This window comes from Haliaeetus albicilla, chromosome 11, assembly GCF_947461875.1.
Source record: "Haliaeetus albicilla chromosome 11, bHalAlb1.1, whole genome shotgun sequence".
In the NCBI taxonomy this organism is placed as follows: domain Eukaryota; kingdom Metazoa; phylum Chordata; class Aves; order Accipitriformes; family Accipitridae; genus Haliaeetus; species Haliaeetus albicilla.
In genome coordinates, this window is record NC_091493.1 from 41,329,794 (window position 1) to 41,350,637 (window position 20,844).

A 20,844-nucleotide genomic window follows, 5' to 3' on the forward strand; every position below is an offset into this window, starting at 1 on the left:
AAGTATAAATGTATACTCTCTCAACTGTAGGTAATAGAGCCTTGTTGTGAGACGTCCAAGTTTCTTAGGAGCAGGGTGATTCTGCTAAATGCTAAAGGAGTTTATGAAAGCTGATTGCAGTCCTCTGGAATATAGGTTTTAGGGCAGATGTTCATGGTGTGTTGAATCAGCTCTTTGATGTCTCAATTGTATGGGCAATACAGAAGATCATTCTGGATGCTGAGTCTGGGCAAATCAGTGTCGCTTTTGGTTCCATGCCTGCAGAAGAGGTGCCGCTGTGTTTTTAGCAGCATTGGAAATGTGATAATCTTCCTGTGTTTGGTGTTGGTGTTCTTGGTTTATTGTGCTCTGTATTTGTAAGTCGCAAACCTCAACTGTGAGGGGTTTTTAAAGGTCTTTGATCTTTTGCTTCATAGCATTAATCCTGTTTGTCAGGAACACAGATTTGAGCCTGTGTGTCCTGCAGTTCTGACTCGGCCACGTTAGTTGATTTGGCACGGACGTGTGTTGGGGCTGGTCAGACTTTTGAACTGGCTCAAACTGAATTGCACTTGAAGTGTGGTGCAGTGATGCTTTTGCAGTTGAAAAGTCTAAGTGCAGATCTCCATGCCATTTTTTCATTCATTTATGTATCACTGTTTCATGTGTCTTCATTTCTTCACTTGATCTTGAAGACGAATCGATCCTCCCTTTGAACTCTTTTAAGGCCTCCACTCCGTAAACGTGACTTACAGGGCTGGTGCAAGTACCTCTGGCATGCAGGGGTACAGATGAGGGCTTTTCTCTTCTGTAGTTTTTTGTTTTGATGGGCACATCCCTCTCCAGTAGACGCATCTTTTCAAGCCTGTCATCTGCCCTTAGTCTGGCTGGTATCTGTCGAGAAGGCCAGATGACAGCAGTCTAACACATCAAGCGTGGGCAGCTTCGTTACCTTTTGGTAGCTGCGATTTGGAGTGTGTGGTTTTGGACTTCTGAATTCAGAACAAGCATCTCGCGTGCTCCTCTTGCCCGAAGGCTGGTCAGTCGTGCTCTGCATCTGCCTTCGGACGGCTGCATGGGGGGGGAGCACCGCGCGGTCCTTCGAGAGACACCGGCCGTCCCAAGGGCTCCGCAGTGCTGCCGCGGCACACACGTGCTTCTGCAGCCTGAAACGAGCAGTGGTCCGGCATGGGAGGGGGAGCCCCTGGAGGGTGGGGGGTCCGAGAGGGAGCGGGGCTGTCTTTTCCCTCCGGAGGCAGAGTGAGAAGGCGGCGTGGCTGCTCTCCCTCTTCATCAGCGCGTGACTGGGGCACTGCGGCAGCAGTCGATGTCTTGAGCGGTTGCAGGTACTTAGAAAAGCTTCTGTACGGCTTGCTCTCGAGGGGAAAATAATCCTATTTTATAGATTGTGTTTGAAAAGTGGAGGCAGATGTTCTTCACGTGGCGCTCTCTGTAGGGACTTGTGGCAGATTAACCTACAGTAACCCACCCTGAATGGGGACTTAGACGTCTTTAAGCGAGAGACTAAAGATTTATTATCATCACTGAAATTCATATCATGTCTATCTTGGAGAAAATTCCTGCTCTTACTTTGGGTTTGTTAACTTGATGAGTTTCTTCCAAAGCTGTAGCTGCTGCTGGTTTTGCCTGCCAGGCCAGCTGGGAGCAGGAGAATTCCTGGCTATATTTAGAGGACACCCAGAGCGTGTGCCTCGCCACTAATGCTGGTCCGTTCCATGCTGCCTGCAGTAACCTCTCCCTCTTTTACTTTCTTCAAGGTAACAGAAGATAAGAGCACAGCTGTTCTCCTAGAGGGTCACGAAGTCTGTAAACATCCTGACACGCTCCCCAGGAGAATCTGGAGGTTGCCGTGCGCATGGCAGGAGGACAAGTTTCCTTGTCAGATTGCACTGCTTTTCATCTGGGACAGGTGACAGGCACCGGGACTTGGAGTTAGGTGGCTCTTCTGGTGTGAGGCTGGCAGGAAAGTCTTAAGGATATCTTACCCTAGAATGAAAATTTGACAAGTCATACAGCAATGAACTAGGAGAACAGCAAAAACCACACCTTGGAATGTATTTATTACTTAAAAGTTAGCTATTCTTGATAAAATCCCAAAAATTATTGCTGCTGCTTATTTTACTTACAGATTTCACACACTTGTTAATTTTAAAGCTACCAAACTTTTACTCAATACTGTACTCTGAGAAATGTAATTGGAGCAGGACATGCAATAGAATGAAATCATTGTAGTGTCTTAAGTACAATGGACTCACTTTTGTGTCTATTAAAACTTGGAAAATGTGCAACATGTAACTATGTGGCTGTCATTGCATATGGTAAAGCTTTTTCTTGTCATCTACTGCAGAGCTGAGAGAATCAATGTTTTGAAAAGCAGTCACCTGGTAACTTGGATGGGTTTGTGTCCTAAATGCGTGCTTTCTTAAGTCACCTGAAACAGCAGGCAGCACAGCCTTGGCTTGCTCATGCTGCATGCGTAGAGGTAGGTAGTTAGCCTGATGGCTCCAACTGGAGAATGAGTTAACGTTTTGAACTAACTTTTGTGTTCACACCTAGTCAACGAGTGTAATTTAAGGCCCCTTGAACACACCTTGTTGGATAGAAAGGATCTTCATCCTTACACATGACCAGGAATGATTAGCAGTCTTTAAAAAACAGAAAACAAACAGCCTATAGCTTTTGTACCAAATTTAGAGTACAAATGGTTTACAAACTAAAGTGGCCTATAAACAAGCTTTTGAAACTGCATCGGTTATTTTTTTTGGTTTTGCATTAGTCTAGCTTTCTCTTGGATTCTGTCAGTCTAGAAACATTGATTTGTGGTAATCTGTTGCTTCTGATGCTGGAGAAAATGGTTCACTCCTAGGTGAAATGTTGTCTGCATGTAGAAGATTGCCTTTGAGCTACCGGATCGTTGCACAGATTCTGCTTCCTGTTTGTTCTTAATCTGTTGCAGCAAACATTGTGATGAACTATTGTCGAATTAGAAGAGCAAGCGGATCGGAAAACATACAAGCTCGTGTTTTCCTGGTTCATGCCGGTTCATATTGTGGTCTTTTGAATGTCAGCAAGAGAGGTCAGAGCTTCCCTTTTCTGTTTAACAACAGCAAAGTTTAACAAGAAGAGTTCAACAGCAGAAAAACCCTTCTGCTGAGTCTCAGTAAGAGCATACAATGAGTCAAATATGTTTCCCTTAAAACAGTTGGAAGACTGTGGTATAAAACATGCAAACTAAAATGCAGTGCTGAAATAGGACATCTGTGTCCCAAGACCGATTTTGGCCACCTCTGCAAACAAATCAGTAAGCTTCCTGTTTTCCAAAAATAAGTGTAAAAAGGACAGCAGTATATAGCGAAGGAATGTGTTCCTGCACCTTGTGTAAAGCCTTTATGAAGCAGTTGTTTACCTGGGCATCCACTTTGCCCATCTCCAGAGCAGACTACTTGGCTGGCAAAGATGCTCTTGTGCAGTGAGTACTCCCACTCATGGAGAAAACAGTTCTACCTTTCTTAGCCCCTGTCTGTCTGTCTTCAGGAGTTTCTTTGTGGGTTTTTTTCTAGCAACTTCTCAAGCTAGGCCTAGGGTTAGCTGATGGCTATGTGAGGTAGTTTTTGTGTTTTCTGCTCACACAGTTCTTTATTGTACGAAATCCCTGCCAAAAAGTGTTGCCAAGCCTTTTGGCTGTAGCATTACAGCAGTTAGCTGAAGGGAGTTACAAGCAGCCTTCTGTTCATTTAAAAAATAAAATTTAAAAAAAGGCAAAACAAAAATAACTAAGCCCCCACTCCCCCATGCTTTCAGGAAGAGCGCTTGTCTACTCCCATCTCTAGTGAAGGGCTGCTCCTGCCTGCATGTGGAAAGGCTGCTCTGTGGTTGAAGGAGATGCCAAGAACAACAGGTAAGTCCCGGCCGCTTTCCTGAGAAGGCTCGCAGATGTCACTCAAGTCCCGTGAACAGGCAGAAATGTCCGTAAGACCAGGCATTCAGTCTCTGCTGGGTGTGAGAGAGAGTTACGATACCTCAGACTTGGGGCCACTGATTTTCTCTAGGCTTAGGACCTGAAACGGATTGAGAAAGTAAGCTCAAGTCCAGCGTCCGTCCTCTGATGTTGGATGTGGTCCCCGGGATGGAGTTGTTTAAGAGGGGATGTCCAAGATTTTTTTTCCCCATGATAATTTTGCTCTGCAGGAAAACCCCTGGTGCACATAAGCATCCTCTGCCAGATGTTTAACTGTACAGTGGAACTCTGTCTGCCTTCTGCTTCTGCCTTGATAATCACTGTCGTCTCGTGCCCTCGGAGCAGCGGTTGTGCTCCTCAGTGCTGATGGAGGAGTACCTGGTATCCCTGCAAGAAACCTTCCCGGTCTTCCCTTGCCGGTTGCTGTGTCTTGCTAGTCCCCTGTCACCAAGGGCGCAGCTCCTGCTGTCCTTACACCTGGATGCATGGTGACATTCCTGACATTGCTGGGCCCTTTAGAAAGCAAACAACGGGCTTTTACTGCCTGAAAGTCCTTGCCAATGCAGAGGTAAAGGGAAAAGTGTCAGCATTTCAAGCTCGCCAGGTCGTGTGTCAGCAGCAGGAAGGTTAGAGAACTGGTTTGCTGCCATTTTCTGCCAGGAGGGCTGGGGAGGGACCCTCCTCCAAAGAGGACTGGAAGGTTGCATGTGCTGGGACTCCTTTTTTTTGTCTTTTACCTTTGTGATGCCAGGTGGCCTGACACACGTGTGTCTGTTAGCACCAGCTTAATGAAGCAGACGAGTGAAGCTTAAGCACTGCGGGTGAGTCACCAAATTTTTGCCACTTTTACTAAGAACTGCAACGGAGAGTTTCAGTAAAAACATGGTAACGGAGAAAATAGTGCTTAGGTGGCATGCGAGTGGATTGGACACTGGGGTCCTCTGAATCAGTGGCTCAGTGCCAGAGGTAGGTTTATACACCAGCCTTAAACAGTATCCCAACAAAAAGCACAACTTTGGATCTGCGTATGGGAGCTAAAGGAGTTGGCTCACTTCTTCAGTGAAAAGATGATTCTTCGGTTTTGGCAAGGCTTAAAGCAAAAATCTTGTAACAAATTGCTTTTTTCGCCTTGGCCATTATGCAGGTAAATGAAAATAATTTCTCAGCAAATGCAAAAGCATAAACCAAGGGCACAGTGACGTTTCATTTCTTAACTGATTTTAAAAAGCTAATGTCGAAGTTTCTAAATGTCATTTTTAATAATGTGAAGTTTGAATGGCTTACTTTAGTCTTCTATTATGTCAGAGGAAAAGCTCCGTTGGGTTAAAACCTAAATGGGAATGTTCAGGAATAGTACGTGGTCTTTAGTATTCTCTGTAATAGGTTCTGTGCTGCCCATTGAACATCATTAGCAGATCCCTATGTGCTGTGAAATTTCACTTTTTGTTCCATTTTTAAGGTTTTTCTCCTTATACTTTTAAAACTTGAGCATGGCTTTAGGAAATTGTGGGCTTTTTTCAGTCCATTTCAATTCTTGTTACACTAAAGGCTTATTATAGTCTCCGCTGCTCCGCACTGTGGTTTTGGGGGTTTCCTCCTGAACCCTACAGCTGTGCTTCAGCTCGCACAGCTGATTTCCTAAATGCAAGCCCTGCAGAATCTGAGTATAGTTTTCAGTGGAGGGGGGCTCAGTATTTTATTCTAACATTATTCAAACCAGTACTAAACCTATCAGTACTTTTTGTAATAGGACTTTTGCTAATATTCTGAATCTATAGATTAAATTTTGTGTGCATAATCCACATTCCTCATACTTGGCTTCATGTCTGGCATGCCTTGAGCAGGTTTTCAGGTCCCGAAAGCCCCCTCAGCGTTCCGCTGTACCCGGGCTCTCCCTGCCCTGGGCGGGCACTGCCTGCTGGCACTCCTACCCTCCCAAGGGAAATAGTATTTTCTGCAACTGGAGAGTGAGTCTGGTTATTTCTGTTCAAAAACATGATTTCTCACCAAATTTTTGTATCCTATCTTTTCTGACTTACTAAATTTATTTAGAGGAGCTAGCTGTGTAGGTGGCCTAACTTAATAGTTTCTGTTGCTTCGTGAGCTGTAGGCTGACTCAGAAGAGCTGTGGGTGAGGGCTGGTGACAGCACTACAATGCCCATTTGGGAACCCAGCCAGAGTTTTGACAGTGGTGGTTTCTCCCGGGGCTGGGGGCCGGGCAGCACCGGGGAAAGGGCGAGCCGGGAGCCACAGTCTCCCCGTGACTGGCGTGCTTAATTACCGTGGTTTCCGACGGTCCCTTTGGGGGGTACAACTGTATGGCCGGGGCGGGTGCCCCTGCGCCTGGCGTCCTGCGAGAAGCACGACGTGGACAGAGGTGACCTGGCCACGCTGCGGAGCAGCAGTGGTGGGTGCGTGGCATGCTGCCCCGGGGCAGGGTCCCTTGCAGGCTGGGTTAGCTGAGGGGAAGGGTATGTTGCTGGAATTGTGGCACTTAACGATGCGCTGTTTAAAAAAACCTTTTGTTCTATGATAATGAAGCCGTCCAAGTGACTTACAGAATAAAAACCCACACGGTTTTGATTCCATCAGGGATCCTAAGGCATAGATGAGATTTTTACCGGTTGCTTTGTTGTGGCTTATAGTTAGCATACTGCCTATTTCATGCCGATAAGGGCTAGCAGAGCTGCCAGAGCTGTGGTACCGGCTGCCCTGGCAGCATCTCCAGCAGAATGGCTTTTGCCTGCGCCGGGCAGCCGGGGCTGTGCCATGCCGGCTGATGGCAGGAGCGAGGCCGCGTCCACTCTGTTTTCTGCTTTTCCCGGGTGCGTGGCGGTGGCCGGGCTGCCTTCCCGGCCCCGACTTGCCTCGGGACCTGTGCTCTGCAGGTCCTGCCACACTCGCCACGGCCCCGTCTAAACACAAATCCCCACTGAGCACTTGTGCCGGTACCGGTGGCAGCAGGGATAAAGGAGACTATACTGGGATGATGGTGGCCAAACGTCGCAGCACCTACTTCTGTCTAAATACCATCTGCAGTGTTTTCCCAAAGCTTCTCCTTTAGTCTCCCTTCAAGTTTCACACTTCTCTGTGCTCAGTTCTCTATTCGCGCCCTTCCCAGGTGTCCTCCCCGCTCTGCCGGGCTGTTGGACCGGGCAGGGGAAGCCGAGCTCTGCTGAGGGTCTCCCGGCGAGGGGCTGCCTGTGCCCTGACACCCCTCCTCTCGCCCACCAAGGTGCCTCTTGCTATAGCCTGGGAAGTCCCCGTGCCTCCCTAAGATGCTTTGTCCAGCAGAATGGCCTTAAAATTAAGAAAAAGTGGTCTTTGGAAGAGGGGGCTCTGGGTCTCCAGCTGTGCAGGCAGCGCTGCGGGTGGAACTGGACACCCACCAGCTGCACAGTGCTGCCTGCAGGAAAAGTTCCTGCTGGCCTTTGATTTTGTGGGGTCAGCTTAGGAGTTTCTCAAACTTTTCCACAGACCTGAAGTAAACGTTTCTGATAATTTGACTTTGTGAAATTTCAACTTTCTTCCTGATCTAGTGTTGAATAGGGGGAAAGGCATTTTAAAGTGAATGGAATGAAAATCCATTTCCCAAACAACTTTGCCTTTGTCATTCATGACGGCTCATGAGACTGCACTCAGGGAGAGCATTCTCAACAGCTGGTAGCAGTAAATTCAAGTTTGTAATTTTTGACTGTTTCTTCTCATTTCTTCTTTCCTGATTAAGCTATGGCCAGTAAGAAGATCAGCATCTCAACACTTTTTAACCATACTGATGCTGGTGTGCTGGCTTTAGAGGCTGTGATAATGTTAATTGGAGCAGCAGCAGCACCGAGTGAATAAACAAGCTCTCGGCAAGCACGGCTGTCGGGGGGAGCTGGAGGGAGGAGAAGACCGGACCCAGACCTGCCCCAAAGCACCGGCAGTGCTGCTTGCCCAGATGGAAGGTGCAGGAGCGAGTGACTGGAGAGCCAGCCGAGCCCTGCAGGTCCTGTGCGTTGGCTGCCAAGTGTCAGAACAAGCTGGTGAAATATTAAGCTGAGAGCCTAATGAAAAACAGGGAGCATGGCTACTTTTTTTTTTTTTTTCCCCCCTTGAAATGAGTGTTTTGTTGGACTCTCAGTTCTTCGGAGCCAGGCGGGATCCCTCGGGGGCCGCAGTGAACGTGCGTGCCTTGTGGAGTAGTCACATCTCTCCGGCGCAGCAGGGGCCGTGCTGGGCCAGCGTGGCCACCGGTCCCCTTGTGCTCGGAGCCCGTGATGAGCAGGCACGTGGGCTGCAGCCCTCGCAGCAGGTTCCCTGCCTCTGCTTCGTGAGAGGACTTCGGCTGGGAGAAGGGACCTGCCCTCAAACTGTGAACCTCAAAGTGCATCCTTTGCCGCTGGTGCAGGGACGGACTGGTTGTGTAAGGACGGGCGATGCCGAGCAAGTCCCTGCTGGGCAGGACGGCAGCCCCGGTCCTGGGGGACTGAAGAAAGGCAGAACAGCTCCGTTGGGTTGTCCCAGAAAATGCGAGTCGATCAAAGCTCCTTCTCCAGTCAGGTGCAGCCTGGGATGGCAGCATCACCATTTGTCACTCTTAGTGCGTTTGAGTCACTGTTGGCACCAGTCTGGTTTTCACGGGGTTTTCAATCACTCCCTGTGGAAAAAAACTGTCCTTATGGCCGAACTTGCTGGATTTTAGCAATAGTTTTATGTTTATCTATCCTCCTGGCTTGGCTGCAACCTTACAACAATAATCCTTCCTGGGGCTACAGTATCCCTTAATAGGTAGGAGAAAATGGGAAGTTGAACAGTTGCTTTTAAAGATGAAAGTAGCTTTATGCTGCCAAAAGAAATATCTACTATTCTGGTATGTAGTAATTTTCTTATTTTGCTAGATCTTAAGATTATTACTACTATCCTTTTTTTATTACTGCTTGTAGCAGAGGACTTCTAAGCAGTCTTGATGCATTTTTTTCTGTGTCTACGGATTAACGGCTCTGCTGTGAGACTGGGGAGAGACCCCAGGCATCGGTAGCTGGCTGGGACCTGGGCTCCCCCTGCCCCACGCCTGCCCCACACCTTCCCCATTGCTCGGCAGGGACCCCCGAGGCCAGGGCACCCCATGCATTGCTCTGACTGCCACCGCTCCTCGCAGCCCAGCGTGTCCGTCCCTGCCTGCATCCCAGCAGGGAGGTCGCAGCTGAAGGCTGCCGCGAGCCCCGGCCGGGCAGCAGCCCAGCTCTTGCTCGGTGTCGGTCCGAGTGTCCGTGCTTCCCGCCTGAGCTCCGGTTTGCGCAGGAGGGACCAGCCTGAGCGCAGGCGGTGGGGGTCATCTGAGCTGATGGGCATCACGGGGAATTAGACACAGGCGCCTGACTCGCCAGTGGTGCTCCAGCGAGCCTAATTAAAAGGGAAGCTTGCTTTAATCCAATCAAACGTCTGTCTTGTACGGAAAATATTTTCTTTCCCCTAAACTCGAATTTATTTTTTTTTTAAGTGCATATTATAAAACACAAAGTTCAGCAAGTTGTTTTTAAAGCTAATTTCTCAGGAAAAACACATAAACTGTAAGCTGTTTTCCATTAGACACCAAAACCTGAAGCATTTGGCTTTGATAACCAAAGCCTAATGTGGCTTGAAACAGAATATGGTTGAAATAGAGAATCTTAAGTGCAGCTGAACTGAGTACGGAGCAACCCCCACCGATGGGCTTGGGGGGGAGGGAAAGGGGTGTTTGTTTTCCTTTGCTGAAAGTCCTCCGTGTCGGTGGTGTCACGCTAAAGGCGTGTGAGGATGAAGCGCTGGCCCCGAGGGGTGCAGGGGGTCCGGTTTTGGAGGAGGCGCGGGGCCCTGCCATGCCGGCGCTGGGGCTGCTGCTCAGGGCTCGACCCCACATCGCCGATCCCCCCCCGTGCCGGGCAGCGGGCTTTCCATTGCCCGGCCTGGCACGGGGAAACAATCTGGGGCCAAATCCCCGGAAATGCAGCATCTTTCCTGCCTGTTTATGCCACCCGTTCGGAGGAGGAGGGTGCCCAAGGGGGTCCCGCCACCCTCGCAGAAAGGAGCCGTGCACCCTGTTCTGCTCCTAAGAGCAAGCTGTTGTAAGGACCTGTACGCGGTCTGGCCCTGGCACGGCAGCTAATTAACCCTAAGGCGCTGATGAGCCCTCGACGCAGCTGCGCGGGGGTCTCCGGTGAGCGGTGTGGGAGGCGCGGCGGGCGCAGCCGCCGGTGGCGGCAGCCTCTCCCGGCACACCGATGGACGTGGGGACGGCTGGGATGGGGCCGAGCTGCTGCTGGCAAACGCGGGCTGGGGACGGTAACACCAGTTCAGTCGGCCCCCGTGGAATGGCTGCAGAAGGGTGAAGGTGGTTCTGGGGCCGGTGGAGAAGCTCGGGCTGGGCAGCGGCGGGGGCTCGTGGGGAGGAGAGCGGAGGGGCCGGGCAGGGGGACGCCGGCCACGTGGGGGGCTGGGGGTGGCGGGGGTCCCAACGCTGCGGGCGCACGCAGACATGTGGGACCCGGGTCCGGAGCACGTGTTTACTCTGGGAGTGAAATTTGGTCTTGCTTTGCATCTTGTTGCTGGTGTGGGGGTGGGGATCCTTTCTGCTTTGATTCTGTTTATGACTTTCCTCCACCCCATCATTTTGCTCAGCAACATCGTTTGCAGAAGCCTGTAATGATTCTTCATGGTTTTAATTTGCTTATGGGTGTGAGCTAATGAGTGGTTTGAAATCAGGCTTTGCTGGTTGGTGCCTTGTCACTGCGTGCTCCTGCTCGGCTGGACCCTCTCCCGCTCGGCACCGCAGGTTTGCCGCTCGGGAAGCCACGTCTTTGCCGCAGAAAGTCCCGGACGTGATCCTGCACTGTTGCAAGTGATCAGTGATGTTACAAGGGCATCATAGGCACAAATATCTGTATCAATGAGTTTTAAATAAGAATCCTCATGTTACTGTAGCCTCTCCAAACCGTATTTATTTATAATTTCCACAGCTGAAGCTCTGTTGCTAAAGAAAAATTGAATTTTCCCAGCGGCACAGAGGCTTGGCTGATGAGTCACTGCACTTCATTAGCTAATCTTAGATCTGCTGTGAATTACTCAGTGACTGCTGATACAAAGTGGGCTGAGAAAATGCTCGTTTTGAGTGGGTAATTTTAGAATTTGGGTCTCTTCCCTGGTAGGGGAGGGTGCGAGCGCGCAGGGTTCAGAGCCACTTGTGTAGGTGCGTGCCACTCTCCCGAGCGTATCTTAAAACATAAAGACAAACTTAAGAGCCAGTGCTACTTTCTCGAGTTAGATCCATGTGTAAATTTCAGTTATGTGAAGATGCTTTTAAATTCAGGAATAACTCAGTGTAAGTATGTATTGATTTAGATGGATTATGTAGTTGGGGTAGTGGCCCTAGTGAGAGGGAGTTGGGGAGAACGGGTCTTATATTAGCAACATTAAGTGTTGAAGTCTGTAATAGCGGGGCACAAAAGTGGTTTTTTGGAGAATTCAGTGGTTTTCAGCTTTTACTCCACAGATGATGTTGTTTTCTTCTGAAGTCCCTCGAAAGGTGACTGAGAATGCGAGATCATACGTGTTCTCTGTGAAATGTCTATGTTTCCGCTGGAAAATGCAAAGGGATCACAAACGCAAAACACCTGAAAGCTCCCTGGCCAGGAACGCATCCGTCCCGGCTGGGTCCCCGGCGCAGCGCGGCAGCACCGCCGGCCTTCCATCGCCAGAGCGCCGGCTGCCGCGGGGCGATGCCCGCCAGCGGCTGCCGCGCCGCGGGACCTCGCGCTGTGCCGCCGTGGAGCACGCCATGAAGGGCCCCGCCAGGCGCCGTGCCACCGCGCCCGCTGCCACGGGACGCCGCGTCACCGGCGCCGTGCTGCCAGAAGTCATCCCGTGTCGGACTGAAGAGCTTTGTGGCTCGGCATCCGGCTCCTCCTGAAGGAGAATGCAGAGAATGTTCTTAAGGACTGTTACAGAGTGGCCTGGCTACCAAGGAGGTTGCCCAAACACTTGATGGCTAATTTACAGTCTGGAGTACGAGGAGCGGTACGGTGTTTTGTGCGATGATTGCTGGTTTTAGCCATGGGAGTGTTTGTTCTGTTTTCTGAAAGCTGACTCTTCAACATAGTATCTTGTGATTTGGAGTTCCGTGGCACTAAACCGATTTGAGAATCGTTTTATTGGCTGCTTCCTCTGATTTTAATATTTAAATAAGTATTGCACTTCCATTATTAACCTTTTGTCTGCATAAAACGAATTACTTTAATTCTTTCTTGTCTCTTGGCTGGTTTCTAATCTTAGTTGCTCAATAGGTTCATGTGAGGGACTTTGTAAGATGTTGTTGCCGTACAAATCGTGTTGGCAGATCCTCCTTTACCCACAGTTTCACTGGTGTATCAGGGGGCCTCCTGGGTTTCCCCCTAAACCCCCTCCCTGGGAGCCCTGCCGGTTCCCAGCAGATGCCCCTGGAGCAGCAGCAGCAGCCGTGGAGGGTCCCCGTCCTGGTGTCTCGGGGAGGGGGGACAAGGGCCACTGGTGGCCGGCGCTGTGCCACGGCGTGGGGTCTCCTCACGGGAGCTTTTTGGGCAGTGGGAGGCATTTCCTGGGGGAGCGGAGGCGTTCCTGGTTTTCATCTTTCTTTTTATTACAGCTTGCGTGTGCACCAAAAACTGCATCAGCAGTTTCCCAAGCGGCAGTTTCCACTGTGGCTTGAACTAGTGAAGTTTTTTGTAATATACAGGTAATTTTTTCTTCCTGGTGCTAGACGTTGTCAGCTGCTAATAAATGCTGCCTGGCTGAGCCCCAGTGGTTTGTCCCTGACATATGAAACACTTCTTGGTATGATAATTGCAGCAATTTCAAGAAATAGGAGTAGGGGTCTGGACAGGAATTGCCTTTGGAAACATCTGTTTCACCACTCTATCTATGACCTCTCTCTGAAAAAATCTTTTAAATTAAAAAAAAAGATTGTTCACTATAATACAGTCCCTGGAGTGACTGACAAATGGCTGTAAAAGCTACACTAACGCAACTCACCCTTACAAATTGATACCCAGTGGGAAGAAAACTCCACAGCCTCCATCTGCAAACCTCTCCTCACAGAGAATCGGATTTGTAACACCGTTTTTTCTGAGCTTCACCTTCTCTGATGCTGCCTTTCCCTCCAGTTCGGTTTGTCCCTCCTGTAAGGTACCCCAGGCACGGGCTGCAGAGGCGTGCGAGGGGGTGTGCGGGTCAGGCACACGCGTGCCGAGCGAGGTCGGGGTACGCAGCGAGTGCCGTGTGCCGGCAGCAATTCCGCACCTTAGACCAGGGCGATGCTGTAGACGACAGGAGGGGTGTCGGGGTGGCCCCAGAGGTCCACGCTAACCTGAAAGCCCTTCTGCAGCCAACGCCTGGTCTCGGATGATCCTGGCAGGACAGAGGCAGTCGGACAAAGCGGGGCGTTTGCTCGCTGCCGGTCAGCGTGTCGGCGTCCTGCGGGCAGAGCCTCCGGCAGCGCTGTGTGGATGGGGACCGGCGTGGGTATTGCCCCTCCGCTGACCGTCCCCTGTTCGGTGGCGCAGAGCTCAGAGCGGTGGCTGGGATGGCCTGAGACGTGTCCCTCTCCACGTCTGGCACTGGGTGCCGGTGCCTCAGCTGCGGGGCAGCCGGGAGGGGATGGGGGGGACGTGCTGGCGGCTCCCACAGCCCCCCGAGGCGCTGAGACGGGGTTTTGGTGGGAGCACGTCCAGCGCTGGCGGGTGACGGCACAGCCACGGGTGGGTTGTGCCCGCCGGCTTTCCGGGGCTGGATGCGGCTGGGGACGGGGGGGCGTTTGCAGGCAGGGTGGGCTGGAGAACAGGTTGTCTGTCAGGTAGAGCACTGTGTGGTGAAGCTTCTTTCCTTCTGACAGCCTGGGGAGCAGGACGGGGGGTGCCGTCCCCCGAGGGCAATGCGAGGGAGCGGTACACCAAGCCAGCGCCCGGTCACCTGAGCCACAGGTGGGAACGGGGACTCTTGCTGGGGGAGAACTGCGCAGCCAGGAAAAGTCTGGGTTTGGTGCCAGGCTGCACAAGCTTTGGTACGTTCAGAGACTTGAAAAATGCAACTTCCCACAAGAGAAGGCTGTTTGCTGAATGGGAAAGGCCTCGGACCCTCTGCTCTGTCTGCAAACTTCAGCTGGCTCTGCATCAGACTGACTTGCCAGGCAGAATCAGCACAGAATTTTCTCAAGGAGCTAAATTCGGCTGCATGGCACAGTAGAGAGGGGCAGTGAGACACGGGAACCCCCCTGCACCCCCTGTGCGGCCCCTGCGAGGGGACAGCTGTCCTGCCGTGCGCAAGGCTCGGGCCACGGGCTGCAGAGCTGCTGCGGGAGCTGCCGGCACCAGTGGCACGGCGTCTGCCCTGCATGGTGCTGCACACGTAAAGCAGAGAAAACCAGCAGCTCGCCGACAGGCGAATTGGTATCTCCTCCTCTGTACAGGCAGCAGAAGGCTTTGGAGGAAAGCTAACGCTTGCTTGCTTGGCTTAATTAAACCTGTTCGATAATGTTGTTATCTTTGCTGTTTGCTATGCCTGGTCCCAACCCCACCTTCTTGGAAGGGTCTATGATAGGGTCCTGCTGCTGCTCTCACCGGGGGCAGCTTTGCACCTAAATGTAATTCGTCCTTATTTCAAGGTTAAACTGTTCTTCCCATCACAGATGTTAATTATGAGCTGTAATTAATGTTTTTTCCCCCCCTCCCTTTACAGATACTGGGGATTAGTTATGATCAGCCAGTTAGGGTCAGTTGCTTGCACAACAGTGATGGATGCTCTTTTTGGGTAGTATCACTAGTGTTTCCCTTATTATGAACCACTGATGTCTCTCTGGGAAGCATGGAAAAGCATTCTGTTTAGAAAAGCATGTTTTGTGCAGGGCTTTGGGTTTTTCCCTTTGCTACAAGTCAGCAAACAAAATTGTTGTTTACCAGTGCTGCCTGTACACATCATCTGTCACTGCAACGTGGGACCTGTAATTCTCTACATGAAGGGAATGAGTGGCCATGGCCAGAAGTCAGGACTTCCATCCTTTGGGAATTTACGGGTACAATAATCATTCATTTTAGAAGTACTTTGCATCTGCTGCAGAAGAAAAACCCAGGCATGTTTCACCCTGAAATGGGTCACCCAGACTTCTGTTCCTGATGGTCTCGATTGAAGTTGGACCTGGAAGGCACTGCTGGGAAGTGCTCCGGGGCAGGGCTTGCCAGGGCAGCCCACATATGACCATATCCCCCTTCTCTAGCTCAGATAAACCTTACCAACCCTGCCACCCGCTATTCAGTGTTAAGGGGAAAAAACGTAATGGCTGATGGATGGAGGAGAGCCCAGCGAGGAAGGGATGCAGCTTCGCAGGGACAAAGTACGGGCTGAAAAGTTAAGCAGCCGACTGTACCAGAAAGGGGAAGGGCTGTTGACCTACGGTAACCGAAGGTGCAGACTGGTCTGGAGAAACCAAAAATAAAGAGAAGTGAGGTCATGCAGTGGGAACAAAATAAGAAACACATTCCTGTCCAATTGTGTTGTTTTCCTGTCTAGAAAACATGTTCTTAATGCTCACATCCGCTATTCAGGCTGGACGGAGCGTCATCTCTGGTGCCAGCGAAGGTCCCGGCCGTGCCCTCCGTGCCCGTGCTGGCAGGACGCCTCGGCACGGCGCTCGCAGGGAGCGCTGGGGAGCTCGGCTCCGCGCCTCTGCTCCTCTTACTGGAGAGTCCAAAGCAGCTTCTTCGGTGGGGCTCTGTTGCACTCACACCTACAGCAAAGCGCTGCCAAACTTTGTAAGGGATCTCTTAATAAATTACTTGTCCCGATGAGATTTGAAAGCAATTCTGCAGTCTTGCAAAAATTGTATTAATGTCTCCTGTAGCAACTTACCACTCATCTCACTCAATTGACTTAAAATACAGCACTGAGTAATCCAATCACTAACGCACTGCTGCAGAAATGCTTAAAGAAGGAAGTGCCACTTATGTCAATAAATGTTTTTTTGCAGCAGAACTTAAAAGCCAGACAAACATAGGGAGCCTGTTATTCCAGTAATTCAGATCTTCTACTTAAAGGAGATAACATGAATTGTTTATCTAGTAGAATTTGGGATTTCAGGCATTTTGTTTTGGGTTTTTAATGCGTTTATTGGGTCTTGCTAACTTAATTGCAAGCCCTGGCAATAACTTTATTGCTGTTATTTGCAATTGTCTTGGGCAGAGCATTCCAGACGGGGCTGGTTCGAACGCTCCAGCCGGGTCCAGCTGTGGAGGTGGCGCAGCCCCGGGCTGCGGGCAGACACTCCCCGAGGAAGCCCCTGCACCACCGTGTTGCAGTGGAGTTCGGCATTTTCGGTTTGATACCTGTAACATAAAGGCAAAGTTGGCCGTGGTGACTTGCCTCGGGGCTTTGCTATGTGCCCTGTTCTCACTAGCCTTCCCAGGCGGCACGCTGGGAATCGGTCTCGCTGTGCCCGGGCGAAGCCGCCCTTTTCTTGGCTTTGCTCGTTTGCTGCCGAATCCTCAGCAGCATAAGTCTGATGGCGGTGAGATTTGGGAGGTGATGGAGGAGCAGATCAGACCTGTGCCCCCCGGGCACCTCTGCGGGGTAGAGCGCAGCAAGAGCTGACCCCGCCGCAGCAGGCGGCCGCGCGCTGGCAGGAGCCGGGCTGGCTTCGCAGGACCGGTGGGTTCGCAGCAGTCGCCGCTTTGCCTGGTGCATCCCTGCGGGCGCTGAGCATCCCAAGAGGAGACCCCAGCAGGCGAAGGGGAGGAAAAAGGGAGATGGAGGGGCTGGGGGGGGGTGGCGAGGGAAAGAGTCTGCGCTTCTCCGGGGAGGAAACTAAAAAGTGGGGTGTCCTCCAAGCCGCCACAGAAGAGTGCTCTCTGCTCCCGTTGTCACCTAGGGTTTTTCGAGCGCAGAGCCCGGCTTGCGCACCGTGGGAGGCGGCAGCGGTGCGAGGAGGGTGGCAGGTCTCGGCAGGCCATCCCGCAGCACCGCGCGGCACCCTCGGGCAGAGGCTGGACGGTTTCCTGCTTTTCATGGCGACGATCGGCTCCTGACCCCGTGAGACCGAAATTCAGTGTGCAGCTGGGGGAGAAGCTCCGTTTTGCCTTTTTCATTGAGCTTATGGATTTTTCTGTGCCTGACGCAATGCAGATGCAGGGATGGCGGGAGGCATCTTCCCTGCGTTTTTCTCAGCCTGGGTGACGGCAATGCGATTTGGGGTGCCTTTCGCCTTGCTGCGTCTGACATAGAAGCCCAGGCCAGGATCCACGCTACTATTGCTGTTTGTTGTTCGTTAGCTGCTGATGATTATATATATCTATATATTTGTTGGGCAGCTATTTGTAATATGTTCAAGGCTCCTTATGTAATAAAGACAGCAGACTTGACGTCAGAACAGCAAATTGATGCATTCTACTGAAGACCTTTCAACATAAATCAAGTTCTCAGGCCCAACCCTCTCAGAAGAGCCCTTCAGAAGCTGGTGGAAATTCACCCTCTCCATGGGTGGGTGAGCCAGGCTGGCCGTGTGAAGAGCCGCTTTGCTCACAAGGCAGGGGATGGTGCCTTTGCTTTTGTAGTTTGAATAAACATAAAGGCGTTAGAGACGGAGGCCAAACCCAGAAATCGCTTGGGTTCTGTTCCTCCATACCTTTAATAATGTATAGCTTTGCTTTGCAGTGCAGGCAGTGCTGCAGAGCGAGGCCTGCGGGTGAAAGCGCCCCAAGCCCTGCAGCCGTGCTCCCGGTTCCTTTCCAGCACTAACTCCAAGGTGGTCCCGGCGGGACCCCTGCGTCAAACCCCTCGCTCCAGGAGCCGCAGGTTTCTGCTGAAGGGCAAACCGAGCCCAGGCGATGCGGGAGGAGACCCTGCAGAGCACCGACCCCCCCCAGCTGCTGCAGACCCAGGATTTTAATGGGATGCCCATTTAGCTGCTCCTGTGGGAGAGCCCGTGTGTTTGGCCAGTATTGGTCCCAGCAGGGCTGCTGACAAATTAAGCTCCTCGTCTCCTCTGCTGAGTTAATCTAGCAACCTCACCCCTCAGACAGCCCGACTGCTAGCTGTGATTCAGTTAGTCAAGATCACAGTAAAGGAAAAAGAAATTGTCTGTTGCTCCCTACAAAGCAATGACCTCATTTATTCATGGTGGGAATAAATCACTCCTTGATCAACTCCTAATTACACCAGCCAGCGTAACCTTGTGCATATTTACAGCCAATATTCCAGAAGTGGGAGGGATGTAATCCGGCACTATACTGATCACAGTAGTAAAGCCTTTGTGTGCCCTCTCCTCTTCTTGTAGTTCTGCGTCAGCCCTGCCCGGGTGCGGTAGGTTATTTCCATGAGGATTTCTGTGTGGTCCTCGCGACTGGAAGCCGAGTGGCGTGCGGAGCCCTGGCTTTATGGATGCCCTAAATACTAGTGATGGGAGAGGCTCAGGTGGCACTTTCATTGCTACCTGCCACTCTGGGTGTGATTCAAGGTGCTTTTATTTTTTAAGTCGTCAGCGGGAGTAAGATCTGTGAAACGCCATTTGTGCCTCTGAGGGTGGCTGGCGTGGGGACGAGCGAGGGCTCCGGTGGCTGCCGCACAAGGTGGCTAATTGGCCACAGAAGCAACAGCACAGCAAGCTCCGCTGCGTGCGAACTCCTCGACCGTCAGCATTTTGTCTCCACGGGCACGCTGGCTGAGTGTTCACGGAGAGAGAAGAGCGCAAGGAGCGACGAAGGGACGGGGCAGGGAGGGACGTGGAGGCACCGTGGGCCGGAGGCGGCTGCGGGAGGTGGTGGCCAGTGCCGGCTGGCGTGGTGGGGGCAAACAGCCTGAAAGCAAAATTGTCTGTGCAGTGAAAGGATGGTGGAGAAAAAGTTAAAAGGAGAAAAACGTGAGGGGTGAGAGAAACCGGAGCTAGTGAATGGAAATCGCCCCTCCGACCGGGCAGTCAGCGGGGGAGCTGCACACAGGTTACTGCAGCAGCTCTCTGGGCTGAACGCTGCCTTGCCCAGGGCAAACAGCACAGAGGAGACCAGAAATGTCCTGAACGTGGGAAATGACTGCCGTAGGCACCGATAATGCCACTCACTGCCTTCGTAGCAAGTGCTACATCTATGCAGTTTACTTGAGCTATAATGGAAATTTCCTAACTGCAGTGAAGCATGCTGCTTCCCTCCCAAAGCCTGACCCATCTCCTCCTGGTCCTTTCCTCCCTGAACAAACCGCCCTGACTGCCAAGACGTGCTCTTCCCACGGGATGCGGCTGTGGGCCACGAGGAGCCGACCCGTGGGGTCTGCACGGCCGGAGCTCCCGAACCGCAGTGGTCAGCTCCCTGCGGAAACAGCCATCCCAGCGTTTTGGTTTTTTTTTTTCCAGCCAATTAGGAAGAAAAAGAACGTCACCAGGAAATTATTTACAATGATTTCTCTGAAATTAAGTTTAAAGATTTGCCAATCCTCCTGCCGCGTGGTGAGTCAGTGAGGTAACAGGGCTGACTTAGAGAAGAACAGGGAAATGCCAGGGGATGTGGGGTGCTTTAGGTTTGTACTTCCCTTCCTCTACACGGGAAACGTGCTGCCAGGTACTTCCAGCTTTTTTTTTTTTTTTTTAATTTAGCCATGCTGCTAGCAGTGGGAGTGAGTACCGAACGGAGTTAATCTATTCTGAAATCATGAATTTTTTGAGTGACGTTTTATATAACATAGTGCTAATGGGACACGCGCTCCTGCGCAGCCGCGCGGCAGCTCTGTCCTGCAGTACCCGGCCTGGGAACTGCTCCGCGGCCGAAACCCCCGGCACGGCGGGGCTGACGCTCATCCGTGCTCCTGAGGAGACAGCTGACATTGGGGTACGGTTGCACTGAGCTTTTTCAGACTTGCATCACCAAACCCCGCTCTCAGCTTGCACTGTTTTAAAGGCACAGAAAATTAGTTTCCTTCAAGTAACTTAAAAATAAAAGCAAATAACCCTCGTCTCTTAAAACCTAACCCTAGCCTAAACAGCTACAGGACTCTCCTTAATTAAAACATTTGTTAAACAGTTTTGCGCTGAAGAAAATGTTCTAACTTTGACCACTGTGGAAAAACTAAGTGATTTTTTTTACAGCAGTAAAAGAAGAGTCAGGATCGCCAACCTCAAACATTCGCAAGGCACCGATGAGCCTCCCCAGAATTATTTAAAAATAAAAAAATGGTTTTGCTTCTTTGTCATGCGGGCTTGGAGCCTTGACTCGTTTTAGATGTTGAGATTTTATTTCATACCTATGAGGGCTATAAAGCTTTCCTGAAGGCAGAGGTACCTGGCAGCTGAGATAGTCCCATAGTCCTGGGAAATCTAAGAGGAAAACATTGGAGTGCAGAAAACCAGCGGTACCGGCGGGTACCAGCGGTTGGACCAGCGACGAGCGGGCGCACCTCGGTTATTTAAAGTTTCGGCAGCTGGAGGATCTGTCTTGCAGGGAGATCGTGCCCGTCCCCGGTGCCCAGGGCTCCTTCCCGCCCCGGCTGCCCCGCGCAGGGCTGCGAGAGGCTTCGCCGGGAGCCGGTGACCAGGGCTGCCCTGCGGTGAGCCGCTCACCCGGCAGCCCCGCTGCCCAGACCTGCCCCCCGCCGCCGGCAAAGAGCCCCGGCTGGCGGCGGCTCGCGCTGGGGTCGGCGGCTCCGGCTCCACGGTCTGCTCTCGGGCAACGCCGGGCTGAGCAGGTTCGGGTAAAGCCGCGTCCTGTGGGGACGCGCCTGCAGACGTTTTGGGATTCGCGGCGTTGCGCGGAGAACTGGCAGCCTCATTATCTGGGGAAGCTAAAATGGGTCGAAGAGTTGATGCCCCAGCTGGGGCTGCCGTGGCTGCCCGCCTCGGCTCCATGCCCGGTCCCACCTCTTAACG

The 20,844-nt window shown here is 51.7% G+C and overlaps 1 protein-coding gene across 3 annotated transcripts in view; it reads left to right on the forward strand.

Annotated features, from left to right (window-relative positions):
* The window catches only part of PWWP2B (PWWP domain containing 2B), a 90,195-nt gene that overhangs the window by 20,630 nt on the left and 48,721 nt on the right, over positions 1-20,844 (forward strand). Inside the window, exon 3 of one of the 3 annotated variants that reach the window (XM_069797309.1) lies at positions 1,758-2,295. The exons of the other annotated variants lie outside the window; for them this stretch is intronic. The gene's annotated coding sequence lies outside the window, so the exon portion shown is untranslated. Of the gene's footprint in view, positions 1-1,757; positions 2,296-20,844 lie in introns of those variants that run through there. 3 annotated transcript variants of the gene reach the window in all.